This window comes from Dendropsophus ebraccatus, chromosome 6, assembly GCF_027789765.1.
Source record: "Dendropsophus ebraccatus isolate aDenEbr1 chromosome 6, aDenEbr1.pat, whole genome shotgun sequence".
Classification (NCBI taxonomy): Eukaryota; Metazoa; Chordata; class Amphibia; order Anura; family Hylidae; genus Dendropsophus; species Dendropsophus ebraccatus.
The window spans coordinates 65,202,919-65,215,274 of NC_091459.1; positions in this window are offsets into that span (position 1 = coordinate 65,202,919).

The following is a 12,356-nucleotide window of genomic DNA, read 5'->3' on the forward strand; positions in this document are numbered from 1 at the left end:
AGCACAGTAACTACTCGAAATGGCTGCATGCAGGGAAATGATACACTGTGATATCCTTCTGTACAGCACAGTGAGTGAGTGAGGAGACAATGGTCAGGGCCGTTTCTAGGGGCGGGCGAGCCAGGCCACCGCACGGGGCGCCCGACAGTACCCGGCCCGCAGCCCCTGCATCCTCAGGACTGCCCCGAGGATCTGGAATCTAAGTTCCAGATCCCCTGGCCAGAGAGACCTTTAGCTGTGCGTACAGCATGCACAGCTAAAGGAAACAGTGCTTGGGCAGAGACACAGAGGCTTCCTGTCCAGACGGCCTCTGTATGACAGGTGGCTGCCTGCACCGGAAGCCAGAAGAGGACGGAGGGACCAGAGGAGCTGGAGGCAGCAGGGGGAGAGGTGAGTAGCTGGTGGGGGATCCTGCACAGAGGGAGCCGATATGTCCCGATAAGCCCGCCCCCCCCGCGATAAGCCCCCAACGATAAGCCCCACCCCCCAGCGCCAGAGCTGACAGGTCACCCAGCTCTCCCCTAATCCTGTATGTCAGTGTATAATGGAGGTCACCCAGCTCTCCCCTAATCCTGTATGTCAGTGTATAATGGAGGTCACCCAGCTCTCCCCTAATCCTGTATGGCAGTGTATAATGGAGGTCACCCAGCTCTCCCCTAATCCTGTATGTCAGTATAATGGAGGTCTCCCAGCTCTCCCCTAATCCTGTATGTCAGTGTATAATGGAGATCACACAGCTCTCCCCTAATCCTGTATGTCAGTGTATAATGGAGATCACCCAGCTCTCCCCTAATCCTGTATGTTAGTATAATGGAGATCACCCAGCTCTCCCCTAATCCTGTATGTCAGTGTATAATGGAGATCACACAGCTCTCCCCTAATCCTGTATGTCAGTGTATAATGGAGGTCACCCAGCTCTCCCCTAATCCTGTATGTCAGTATAATGGAGATCACCCAGCTCTCCCCTAATCCTGTATGTCAGTGTATAATGGAGGTCTCCCAGCTCTCCCCTAATCCTGTAAGTCAGTGTATAATGGAGATCACCCAGCTCTCCCCTAATCCTGTATGGCAGTGTATAATGGAGGTCACCCAGCTCTCCCCTATTCCTGTATGGCAGTGTATAATGGAGGACACCCAGCTCTCCCATAATCCTGTATGATAGTGTTTAATGGAGATCACCCAGCTCTCCCCTAATCCTGTATGTCAGTGTATAATGGAGATCACCCAGCTCTCCCCTAATCCTGTATGTCAGTGTATAATGGAGGTCATCCAGCTCTCCCCTAATCCTGTATGTCAGTGTATAATGGAGATCACCCAGCTCTCCCCTAATCCTGTATGTCAGTATAATGGAGGTCACCCAGCTCTCCCCTAATCCTGTATGTCAGTGTATAATGGAGATCACCCAGCTCTCCCCTAATCCTGTATGTCAGTGCAATGGAGGTCACCCAGCTCTCCCCTAATCCTGTATGGCAGTGTATAATGGAGATCACACAGCTCTCCCCTAATCCTGTATGTCAGTGTATAATGGAGGTCACCCAGCTCTCCCCTAATCCTGTATGTCAGTATAATGGAGGTCACCCAGCTCTCCCCTAATCCTGTATGTCAGTGTATAATGGAGGTCACCCAGCTCTCCCCTAATCCTGTATGTCAGTATAATGGAGGTCACCCAGCTCTCCCCTAATCCTGTATGTCAGTATAATGGAGATCACCCAGCTCTCCCCTAATCCTGTATGTCAGTATAATGGAGGTCACCCAGCTCTCCCCTAATCCTGTATGGCAGTGTATAATGGAGGTCACCCAGCTCTCCCCTAATCCTGTATGTCAGTGTATAATGGAGGTCACCCAGCTCTCCCCTATTCCTGTATGGCAGTGTATAATGGAGGACACCCAGCTCTCCCCTAATCCTGTATGTCAGTGTATAATGGAGATCACCCAGCTCTCCCCTAATCCTGTATGGCAGTGTATAATGGAGGTCACCCAGCTCTCCCCTAATCCTGTATGTCAGTGTATAATGGAGATCACCCAGCTCTAACCTAATCCTGTATGGCAGTGTATAATGGAGGACACCCAGCTCTCCCCTAATCCTGTATGTCAGTATAATGGAGGTCACCCAGCTCTCCCCTAATCCTGTATGGCAGTGTATAATGGAGGACACCCAGCTCTCCCCTAATCCTGTATGTCAGTGTATAATGGAGATCACCCAGCTCTCCCCTAATCCTGTATGTCAGTGTATAATGGAGATCACCCAGCTCTCCTCTAATCCTGTATGTCAGTGTATAATGGAGGTCATCCAGCTCTCCCCTAATCCTGTATGTCAGTGTATAATGGAGATCACCCAGCTCTCCCCTAATCCTGTATGTCAGTATAATGGAGGTCCCCCAGCTCTCCCCTAATTCTGTATGGCAGTGTATAATGGAGGTCACCCAGCTCTCCCCTAATCCTGTATGGCAATGTATAATGGAGGACACCCAGCTCTCCCCTATTCCTGTATGGCAGTGTATAATGGAGGTCACCCAGCTCTCCCCTAATCCTGTATGTCAGTGTATAATGGAGATCACCCAGCTCTCCCCTAATCCTGTATGTCAGTATAATGGAGGTCACCCAGCTCTCCCCTAATCCTGTATGTCAGTATAATGGAGGTCACCCAGCTCTCCCCTAATCCTGTATGTCAGTGCAGGGCCGCCGATAGGGCAGTACAACTAGTACTGCCGTATGGGGCCCGGACCCTAAGAGACACGGGGGGGGGGGGCCCGGCGGGCCCGCCGGCCGCCGCCCCTCGACCGCTACGCTAGGGGGGCCCGCACGGCCCCCCATGCCACCTGTTTTTGAGCATCCCGAAAAGCTGCGGCCACGCAGCTTCTCGGGATGCACTGATCGCTTTAATGTTCCGCCCGCACAGCGGGCGGAACATTACAGCGATCAGAATACAGGAGAAGGACCTGTCAGCGTCCTCCTCCTGTATTCTCTCCCATAGGCTGCCGGCACTTCATACCAGCAGCCTATGGGAGGCCGGGCCGTGATCATGTGCCCCTCCGGCAGGCGTGATGATGTGACGTCATCACGTCTGCCGGAAGTCCCGTCCCTGCGGCTCGCAAGATGGAGCCCGAAGAGGAGGAGGAAGAGCTGCTGCCTGCACAGCGCGGATTAGGTGAGTAGGATGTTTGTTTTTTTTAGGGGCACCTCTGGGGGCATTATTAGTATATGGGGGCACCTCTGGGGGCATTATTAGTGTATGGGGGCACCTCTGGGGGCATTATTAGTATATGGGGGCACCTCTGGGGGCATTATTAGTGTATGGGGGCACCTCTGGGGACATTATTAGTATATGGGGGCACCTCTGGGGACATTATTAGTATATGGGGGCACCTCTGGGGGCATTATTAGTGTATGGGGGCACCTCTGGGGGCATTATTAGTGTATGGGGGCACCTCTGGGGGCATTATTAGTGTATGGGGGCACCTCTGGGGGCATTATTAGTGTATGGGGCACCTCTGGGGGCATTATTGGTGTATGGGGGCACCTCTGGGGGCATTATTGGTGTATGGGGGCACCTCTGGGGGCATTATTGGTGTATGGGGGCACCTCTGGGGGCATTATTGGTGTATGGGGGTACCTCTGGGGGCATTATTGGTGTATGGGGGCACCTCTGGGGGCATTATTGGTGTATGGGGGCACCTCTGGGGGCATTATTGGTGTATGGGGGCACCTCTGGGGGCATTATTGGTGTATGGGGGCACCTCTGGGGGCATTATTGGTGTATGGGGGCACCTCTGGGGGCATTATTGGTGTATGGGGGCACCTCTGGGGGCATTATTAGTGTATGGGGGCACCTCTGGGGGCATTATTAGTGTATGGGGGCACCTCTGGGGGCATTATTAGTATATGGGGGCACCTCTGGGGGCATTATTAGTGTATGTGGGCACCTCTGGGGGCATTATTAGTGTATGGGGGCACCTCTGGGGGCATTATTAGTGTATGGGGGCACCTCTGGGGGCATTATTAGTATATGGGGGCACAGCAGGGGATCCTACATACAGGGGGCCTCCCACACAGCGCAGTTACTATGGGAGCCTACAGGGGGGAGAAAGGAAAGGAAGTTGCTAGAAATGTGCGGAGCCTAAATTGTTTGTCTCGCAGGTTCTAAGGGGATGAAACGTATCTGGAAGGAATCATCATGGAGGTCTGGGCCAGATGGAGAGGAAAAGGGAAAGTGACGCCTCAGATCAAAGAAGACGTCACCTGTGAGTCCCTGTATGACACTTTTCTTATTTTGTAGAACATCATTTAGTAGGAGTGCCCCGAGGTGACAGCTACTACATTATCTGTACTCAGAGGTATCACTGTGTTATCTGTTGTATTACATAGGACTGCAGGTGACTACTACATTATCTGTACTCAGAGATATCACTGTGTTATCTGTTGTGTTACATAGGACTGCAGGTGACAGCTACTACATTATCTGTACTCAGAGATATCACTGTGTTATCTGTTGTGTTACATAGGACTGCAGGTGACTACTACATTATCTGTGCTCAGAGATATCACTGTGTTATCTGTGGTGTTACATAGGACTGCAGGTGACAGCTACTACATTATCTGTACTCAGAGATATCACTGTGTTATCTGTGGTGTTACATAGGACTGCAGGTGACAGCTACTACATTATCTGTACTCAGAGATATCACTGTGTTATCTGTGGTGTTACATAGGACTGCAGGTGACATCTACATTATCTGTACTCAGAGGGATATCACTGTGTTATCTGTGGTGTTACATAGGACTGCAGGTGACTACTACATTATCTGTACTCAGAGATATCACTGTGTTATCTGTGGTGTTACATAGGACTGCAGGTGACATCTACTACATGATCTATACTCAGAGATATCACTGTGTTATCTGTGCTGTTACATAGGACTGCAGGTGACATCTACTACATGATCTATACTCAGAGATATCACTGTGTTATCTGTGCTGTTACATAGGACTGCAGGTGAAATCTACTACATTATCTGTACTCAGAGATACCACTGTGTTATGTGGTGTTACATAGGACTGCAGGTGATATCAGGTGATTTCTCCAGGTTGCAGAAGTTCAAACTTCATCGTGCCCTGGTGTGCTGGTGTCTGTATGTCTGTATACATGTGTGCTGGTGTCTGTATACATGTGTGCTGGTGTCTGTGTGTGAGATCAATTCTAGAGAACTGGCTCATATACTCCATTTTCCCCAGTGGCTTAAAATGTAAACTCTGTTATACAGTTATAGAATTGTAGAAATTAAATGTGAACAAGGTGCAATTCAAATAGACACTTACTTGTATAGCTGCCTCTTGTGCTCTGTATGCAGTGCATTATATTCACCCTTGCAACGTACAATTTATAGCGTGTCTACAAGCCCAGCGGGGCTCATTATGATGGAGACTAAAACTTATACAAGAGTGGGGTAGGGGTTCCCCTGTATTCAGAATGCTGTTGAGTGCTAGGCAATGCCCCATCTGGGAGGTTACCCAGCTCTCCCCAGAGGTTACATTTTAAGCCACTGGGGAAAATGGGGAATATGAGCCAGTTCTCTAGAATTGATCTGAACCAAATTATACCTCCCAGCAAGGCGTGGGTCGAACACACAATTTTTTTTTTTTTTTTTTTTATTAATGTGGGGGGCCCAGACACTTTGGTTGTATGGGGCCCCGAAATTCCTGATGGCGGCCCTGTGTCAGTGTATAATGGAGATCACCCAGCTCTCCCCTATTCCTGTATGTCAGTGTATAATGGAGATCACCCAGCTCTCCCCTAATCCTGTATGTCAGTATAATGGAGGTCACCCAGCTCTCCTAGCATCCTGTAGTTCTTGCGTTCTGGGACACTGCATACCTCCCTAGCAAGTTTGAGCCGACCTCGGCGCATCTAGAAGGTAGCAAACATGAATAGACTGGACAATCAAACAACAGGAATGAAAGAAGAGTGAGTGTTATGAGGTGTGTCTCCCACGCCCAAGGCACAGGTGGAAAAGGAGAAAGAATGAGAAACCCTAGTGGCAGGACTTCACCTAGGGGTGCCTAGCGTACTCTGGTGACCAGGTAGCTAGTGCGTGAACCATCTGACGTGTAAGCCAGGACAACTTAACTGCTGGCGGGTGACCCTCCATGTTCCAGCCAGTTAGACAGTAGGTTTTCTGTATAAAGTGTTACCCTACTGGAGGAGAACTGTGAAGACCTGTGTATTCCCTTGACATGTTTGTGAAATGTCTTGGATAGCTGGAAGAGAGAGAGAAAAATAATAAAAGCAACCATACACTTTTGGGATCCCTCATACACACAAGCAATCATGCGACACAAGCACTTTATAGGCCAAACACACGAAAAGGCATCCAAGGTGCAATGGGTATGGACAAGTGTAAATGTTGGAGTATTACTATGTGTGGTTACTAACGTGTGGAGACAAAACAGGGCGACCAACACTAGAGACACCAGGAAGGGAGGTACAAAGGACGACATATACAACGAGGTCTTTGATGAGAACTGGCTCAAGTAAATCTTAAGGAAACCTGAGAGAAATCTGAATACAAACTGGCTCAACTAAATCTTTCCAGCTATAAAGATAATATAGACAATACTGAGAATATGAGACTGGATGAGAAAATACACTCCTATATAATCTAGACTTTCTCTGAGGTATATATGAACTGACTTCTCTTACTCAGAGGAGGAGCTATCTGACTTTGACACTAGAAAAATACACTGTTTCTTACCAAAAGAGGCACTCTACTCTGAGGCTACTTAAACATCCTTTTGCCTGCTCAAAGGAGGAAATATAAGAGACTTTGATAATACTGAGATACAATAGCAGAAATAAGTGCAATACTTGAATAAGTGCAATAATAACTTTGGGTATCACACACTCACAGAAAAGTGCTTTAGGAAGGAATGGGTTAAGTGTCTCTGTTAGGGAGAGTCTCTTTAAGGCAATAAAGACTATCGTCCATGCTAAAGGCTCTGGGACAGGCACTAGAGAACGTTTTTTTTTTTTTTTTTTTATGGTAAGTGTCCATCAGCTCATGGCTGGTTAGTACAAGGAACTTGGTCAGGAGGACCAGGCACGAACCTTGAACGTTGCATAACTTTTCACACCAAACAAAAACAGAAATACTGAACAGCAAAACAGTTTAACCCTCTAAGGGCTTAGCTCTCTGTATGAGCCTTAATAGGAGGCAGCAGGATCTCCAGCACCATTCCCCTTCTTCTCCCAGGGGTACCTATAACGAGAAGGGGCGGGAGCAGGAACATCACTGGATGCAGAAGTGACCACAATACTCAGGGTCACAGTGGTGATCGGGGATATGATGGGAGCCACGTGGTAGGTCACCGACGTGGTGGTGGTCGCGGCTCTAGCCACGGCAGTGGTGAGGTTTCCTGGAGTAGGTGATCCCGAGGGCTGTGGTGAGACCCTGATAGAGCCCAGGGGCTGAAAATCTTCCCAATCCTCCTCCCAGTCTTCAGAGGGAGTAGGGAGAAACGGCCGTTGTACGGGGTTAGTAGGCCGGGTGACGGCAGCAGCCCAGGGACCCATCTTGTAGCCCACCAGGGTGTACTCCACCACTTCCCCGGCTGTGAGCTTGTTCTTGTAGGCAGGCTGATAATCCCGGGTGATGGCCCTCCGATTCACCAGCACTAGGAGTCCATTGTAGGCGTCCATTATCAGACCATAGCCGCATTTCTGGTCAAATTTCGTGACCGTGCCTCATCGCCTTTCCAGCGAAACTTCCCCGGCACGGGGCTTCTCCAGCTTCCGTATGAACAGGCGTTCAGTCTCCCCATCAGATTCGGCCCAAGGGGTGTGAGGGTGACCCCACAGGGGAGCATAGGCTGGATATGGGACAGCTGGATGGGCTTCCGGCGCTAGGCCAGGCTTGACGGATTTGCGGACCCCAGTAATAAAAGGAGTAGGAGGTGACCGGGTAGTAGTGGTAGTGGAAGTCACCATAGTAGCTATGGTAATGGTGGCTTTAGTCACCGGGGGTAGCAAGGTTAAGGCCTGCTCGATCTCATCCGCCAACTTCTTTATAACCGGGTCGTCCCCAAACACCCACTGAGGCAGGGAAGGTGTCTCGGGCCCAGGGAGTCTCCAGGGACTGGCGTAGCAGGTGGCCTTAGAGCTATCCCCCTTGCTAGAGGCAGGAAGAGGGGCGCCCGGAACCCCGGTACTCACAGATTCATCACACTCTGGCGAGGTCGACCCTCCTGTGGAGAGTGCCAGATCCGACTCGCTGGAGCGGGCTGGTATCGGAGACAGACTGCGGTCAGACAAGGAGTCCAACTCCCGGTCACTATGCGTCGGGCCGGTCGGATGGCTATGCTCGGCAGCGTCGGACCCCCAGCGGTCGTCATCTGATGGGAGCGGGGCTGACAGGCAAGCGAAATCCAACTCGGGCAGATGCTGTGGATATCCTGGCAACACGGCAGCAGCAATGGCACACGTGTCTTCCATCTGAGCCGCCATCTTGCTATGCACTGGCCGGAACTTGTAGCAGGAAGGGGAGGGGTGCCAGGCTGGAGGATCAGGTCCCAGAATCTGCCCAGCAACAGCAACGTCAGCGGCGGCAGCCGGTCAATTAGGAACAGTCAATGCAAAGTCTATGGCGCCGGGCGATTCCCGCGCTTTAACAGCATGGCAGTTAACCCCCTCTGGCCCGGAGTATGGCGTAGCAAGGAATAAGAGGAGACAGCGGCCATCTTGGATACAGTTTAGGGCCTGGGGCACTTCAATTATGCCCATGATGATTCGGGCACAGTCTCTGCAGATAATAATAAAATGTAAATCTTGCACACCGCGTGATGTAAGATCCTGTTCGTGACGCCAAAATGCGATGCCCTGGCCCCTGAGGGCCACTTCCGCAGTGCTGATATTATGAGCGGGCAATGACTGGGGCAGCTGCAGGGGTTATACTTGTCACGATATAGGCCTGAGGGTGGCACAGCTGTAGGGCCGATCTGTGGAATCTGCGGGTGATGGTGGGCATGCGATTCTTCGATGCACCTAGTCAGGGCACCAGTTAGTAGACTCCAATGCCAGGGTTCAGTAACAGCGGTTTTATTAAAGTTGAAGTAACTTGTAGTAATGAGTTCCTCCGGTTGCAATCGGGTATATAGCAGGCTTAGATAGTTAGTGCAGGAGTGATGCTGCATAGGCTGCGGAGATACGTGTCGGATGTTGGGAGTAGTAGTATGAGAAGAAACTATCGTTGCTGGGTGGACGAACTTGGGAGTAATACTTGCTGTGGGTACTTGTAGAGATGAGAGAGATATCCGCACGACACCCAGATGAGAGAGATGACTCCGGACACTTGTATAGGCAGGCAGCCGTTTACTGGAACGCAGCAGCAGAATCAGTCACTCTTCTTATGGTGAAAAGGCTGCAGAGACGCTTCTGTCCCCTTCTGAGGGAGAGGACAGAGCAACACAACCTCTTTGCTTGAAAGTGGGAAGTCACATGGTTGCTCCTGGCCAGAGCTAGTCGGCCATTGGAGGAACCATGGTTACAGGGCACTGGCACATGATCCACAGCCTTGCATACCCCTGTACAAGGTAATAATAATACACAGGAGTATATATATATACCAAGATATACATGAGAATACACATAACCAGGGAATATCAGGGGGAAAACTAGCAGCAGTTGCAGTGTGCACAGTTACCAGAACCAGCATGGACTAAGTGATAGAAATGAGCACGATAGGAGCAGTAGTCCTTGCGTTCTGGGACACTGCAGATGGAGGTGATGTCTGTAGCCTATTGCTTTTTGAATCTTGATGTCGTCCATTAAGCAGGAAGCAATGCTGGACCACTGGCCAGGTGACCAAACCAAGAATGGAGGGGTTTCAAAAGGTAGAGAAATACCTTGAGCTACCTTAACTAGACCACTCTATCCTTGAAAACCCACATTCAGTTATGTGCTACTAAATTGGAATGTTCCTATTCCTTTTTTAGAATAACTTTAATGCCTCTATAGTTTAGTGTCATGGCCTGTGCTACCAGCAATCTAAATATATTGGGGCTGATATAACGAAGTGTTTCCAGAAGCAAATTGTCAGGTTTTTGTCTCCTAAAGGTGTGCGACTCAATTTGTCTGCAAACCAGACAAACCTATAATTTTTGTCAGAAAATGGGCATGTCATGAGTGTGTCCTTTAAAACCAGCCATGACAGATTTGCTAAGAAAACTGTAATTTTTTGATGGGTTTTCTATTCTAAAAACCAGCCACTTCTAATGTGCTTTCAGATTTACATAGGGTATGCACCACGTTGATGAATTTGACCCAAAAAAGCAGACACAAACGGCATTACAGCTTAACCCCTAGACGACCCAGGACGTAGAGTTACGTTATGGAAGTCTGCCACCAGACGACCCTGGATGTAACTGTACGTCCTGGGTGGTTCTCCCGCGCTTCATAGGAGGTGGGGGCCGGCTGCAGTGAGCACCGCAGCGTTTAAGTGTAAGTGACAGGGGGAGTCCCCTGTCACTTACCGATCGCGGGGGTCCCGATCATTGAAACGGACCGCCGGAGGTCTCTCACCTGCCTCCGTGCGGTCCGATCGGCGATCTGCTACACTGAGCCTGCACAGGCAGGCTCAATGAGCAGATCGCCGATAACACTGATCAATGCTATGCCTATGGCATAGCAATCATCAGTGTAGAAATCAAACTAGTGTATGTAAAAGTCCCCCAAAGGGACTTCAAATGTGTAAAAAAAAAAGTTCAAAACACTATTACACTACCCCAAAACCCCTCCCCCAATAAAAGTTGAAATAACCCCCCTATCCCATTATATAAATAAAACATATAAAAATAAATAAATAGATAAACATATAATATAACCGTAGCGTGCGTAATTGTCCGATCTATTAAAATATAACAAGCGTCATTGTGAACGGCGTACACGAAAAGAGGGAAAAAAGTGCGTGGATTACCGATTTTATGTTATATTATATATTTAAAAAAATCTATAAAAAGTGATCAAAACATCCGATCTTCACAAATATGGTATTAATAAAAACTAGAGATCATGGCGGAAAAAATGACACCCCATACAGCCCCGTAGGTGAAAAAATAAAACTGTTAAAAAAAAGTCACAATAGGCCCATTTTATTAATATTTAATTGCCAAAAAAAAGGATTTCATAAAAAAAAATATATATAACATTAGAGAATCTGTGTAAACCTGCATATGGTTGTGTTCGGACTGACCTATAGAATAATGGTATCATGTTGCTGTTACCATATAGTGTATTACGTAGACACAGAAACCCCCCAAACGTTACCATATTGCATTCTTTTTTACGATTTCACCTATTTATATCTTCATAAATAATATATTTGGAATTCCCTCATACATGTTATGGTAAAATGAATGATGCCATTACAAAGTACAACTATTCCTGTAACAAATAAGCCCTTACATGGCCTTGTAGATAGAAAACTGAGAGTGCTAGAGCTCTTAGAAGGGGAGGAGGGAAAAACGAAAACACTAAGATCAAAATTTGCGCGGTCCACTGGGTCATTTTGGGCCTGGTCCTCAAAGGGTTAAAATTGACACATTGTTATTAAATTAGGCCCATTATGTTTACATGTAACAAGTTTGCAGCGGATTTCACACTGTGCATATTGCAGCAAGTCTGCTGCAATACTCGTTACCGTTAGAGGCTATACCCTGGCTTTAATTCCGCTGCCAGAATGTAGCAGAAACTTTCCTTAACTGCTACTATGCCGGGCCAGTGAAAATAATACACCAAAAAGACACCATGCTTACCCGCTCCCATTCCTCCAGCATGCTCCTGTCTGTTTCTCTGGTCTGGACTCGCTGACAGCCCACTCAGCCAATCACTGCACAGTCCCACCACAGCCACTGATTGAGTTAGGACCCAAAGAAGCAGACAGGAGCGTGCTGGAGGAATGGGACTGGGTAAGCATGGTGTCTGCATTGTTTTCACCGTCCCGGCATAATAGCAGTTAAATAAAGTTGCTGCTACATTCTGGCAGCAGAAGTAAAGGCAGGGTATAGACTCTAATGGTAACCAGTATTGCAGCAGATTTGCTGTGATATGCACAGAGTGAAATCCGCTGCAAACTTGTTACATGTAAACATAATAGGCCTAATTTACTAACCAGCTGTTATGCTGTTTGTGTCTGCTTGTGGTGCACAGCCTATGTAAATCTGGAAGGTTTTTAGAGAACCAAACTAAATCCTGACCATCCCGGAACACTAGAATGGGCTGGTTTTTAGAATAGAAAACCAGTCAAAACCGTCTTAGTAAATTTGTCATGGCTGGTTTTGAAGCGACAGGTTCGGCAGTTATTGTTCTA